This window comes from Nerophis ophidion, linkage group LG10 (genome assembly GCF_033978795.1).
Source record: "Nerophis ophidion isolate RoL-2023_Sa linkage group LG10, RoL_Noph_v1.0, whole genome shotgun sequence".
In the NCBI taxonomy this organism is placed as follows: domain Eukaryota; kingdom Metazoa; phylum Chordata; class Actinopteri; order Syngnathiformes; family Syngnathidae; genus Nerophis; species Nerophis ophidion.
In genome coordinates, this window is record NC_084620.1 from 39,388,380 (window position 1) to 39,390,879 (window position 2,500).

The 2,500-nt window shown below is 40.6% G+C and overlaps 1 protein-coding gene across 1 annotated transcript in view; it reads right to left on the reverse strand.

Annotated features, from left to right (window-relative positions):
• Positions 1–2,500, reverse strand: part of LOC133560789 (pyruvate carboxylase, mitochondrial-like) — a 692,938-nt gene that overhangs the window by 421,231 nt on the left and 269,207 nt on the right. The window lies entirely within an intron of this gene.

Consider the following 2,500-nt stretch of genomic DNA (forward strand, 5'->3'; position numbering starts at 1 on the left):
TCTATCTTCAGAAATGATGGTGGTTTGACCTCAGAGGAGAAAAACTACTTGTTAAATAAACATATATATATATATATATATATATATATATGTATGTGTGGGAAAAAAATCACAAGACTATTTCATCTCTATAGAACTGTTCCATGAGGGGTTCCCTCAATCATCAGGAGATTTTAATGGAAGCATTGACATACCATGGTTTATATACGGCACAGAACGGCTAGGTACAGGCAGGCGTAGGGTGTGGTGATTGGCTCATGTGTTACCTAGGAGGTGTTTCTGTCACTGACGGCATGCTGATACAATTTCACTGCGCTTGTTGAGGGATGACAGGTCTGGGTGGGATAAAATAAACAGTTTCTATTGTAAGCATAGGTTGCATCTTGTATTACCACTGTTGTAAGGTGTGCAGGATGCAAGAATTTGCCATGTTATTAAATATTCAAGATTATTGTCTTTGAGGTTCCAAATGTGCTTGCTGAGTTCTGTAGAATTCCGCAGGTTTTGGTTTCTAAAAGAAGCCTTGTGATTGTTCCATCTGGCCTTGAGCTCCCCCTCGGTTAATCCTGCGTATGTGTCGGATGCGTTAATGTCCTTGCATGCTACCTTTGATTGGTAAACGACTGCTGTTTGTAAGCACCCCCTGTTGAGAGGGCAATCAGGTTTTTTGCGGCAGTTGCAGTCTCTTTGTGTAGGGGCAGACGGCCCTTTTGCAATTGCTTTATTGTTATTTGAAATAATGCACATACATATATATATATACATATATATCCATATATATTTAAAAAAAAATAAATATATATATATATATATATATATATATATATATATATACACATATATACATACATATCAGTCATCCACAATTGTTGTCTCTGTGAGGAGAGGTGGGCCTGCTAGCTTATGCAAACAGAATACACAAGATTAACCTATGAAATATGCCAAATTTACGGTGACTCACAGCGGCAGAAAAAAAAATAAGAAACCACATCTTACCCAGTTTTTGTAAATGGGTAAAACTGTACTTCAAGAAGTTCAATATTTATTTAAGTGCAATTTTTGCTGACAGACATTGAAAGTCAATTGTGTTTGTTGACTTATTTAGTAGAATTAAAAGTTATTCACCTTCCTATAACAATGGTAAAAATCTTTTGGTGTGGCAAAATAACCCTCTTCATTTGAGCCATCCTCATTTTCCACCCCCTGGGAGGTGAAAGGAGCAGTGAGCAGCAGCGGTGGCCGCCCCCGGGAATTATTTTGGTGATTTAACCCCCAATTCCAATTTTTGATGCTGAGTGCCAGGCAAGGAGGTGATGGGTCCAATTTTTATAGTCTTTGGTATGACTTGGCCGGGGTTTGAACTCATGACCTACTGATCTCAGGGCAGACACTCTAACCACACTAGTGTGTGTGTGTGTGTGTGTGTGTGTGTGTGTGTGTGTGTGTGTGTGTGTGTGTGTGTGTGTGTGTGTGTGTGTGTGTGTTTGTGTGTGTGACTATCAGTGGTACTTTAACTTTATTGAGAAAAACAAGTGTATTATTGGGTTTGAAAATGTATTACTGTTGTATAGAATGATTTAATTAATGTGTAATTTGGTGAGAAAATAATGCTGACAATGATATTGTTTCTCTGCAATAATTTGTGGGACAACATATCGCACACTAAATTTGTTCTACAGTATTCATTTCAAACAGTATCATGAGTGAGTGTGTGGAGAGAATCCACACCTTCCGGTCTTTCGGCGTCCTTATCTCTGACAACATCTTCTGGTCAGATAACACTCGTGCCATTACTAAGAAGGCTCAGCAGCGGCTGCACTTCCTGAGCGTCCTAAAGAAGTACAACCTGGATTCCAACCTGCTGCTGACCTTCTACCGCTCATCCTCTGAGAGCCTGCTGAAATACCGCATCACAGCATGGTATGGCAGCCAGGGAGAGGCTCCAGAGAGTGGCTTCCTAATAGACATTTAAACCACCCGCTGCCTCAGGAGAGCTACCAACATCATCAAGGACAGCTCCCACCCTGGCTTTGACCTGTTTGACCTGCTGCCAGGGTCATCAGGTCTAAGACAAACTGACTCAAGAACAGTTTTTTTCCCTAAGGCCATTACCACGGTGAACTCGCATAGGCACTGATTTTATAGTTTAGCCCCTCTCTGTGAGCATTTTTTACTTTCCACCCACAATCTGAATGCTTCTGTATATATGTTTCCATCCATCCATTTTCTACCGCTTATTCCCTTTCGGGGTAGCGGGGGGCGCTGGCGCCTATCTCAGCTACAATCGGGCGGAAGGCAGGGTACAATATATGTTTATTGTATAATATTTAAACAACACATTCAGAACATATGTTCTCAGGACTGGACTGTGCACCTTACCTCCTTTTGCACTAGTTTTCTTTTTCCTTCCTTCCTTCCTTCATATTTTGTAGACTGTCGCACTGATACTGGAGTTGCTTTTAATGTCATTGTACCTTTGTATAGTGACAATAAAAGGCAT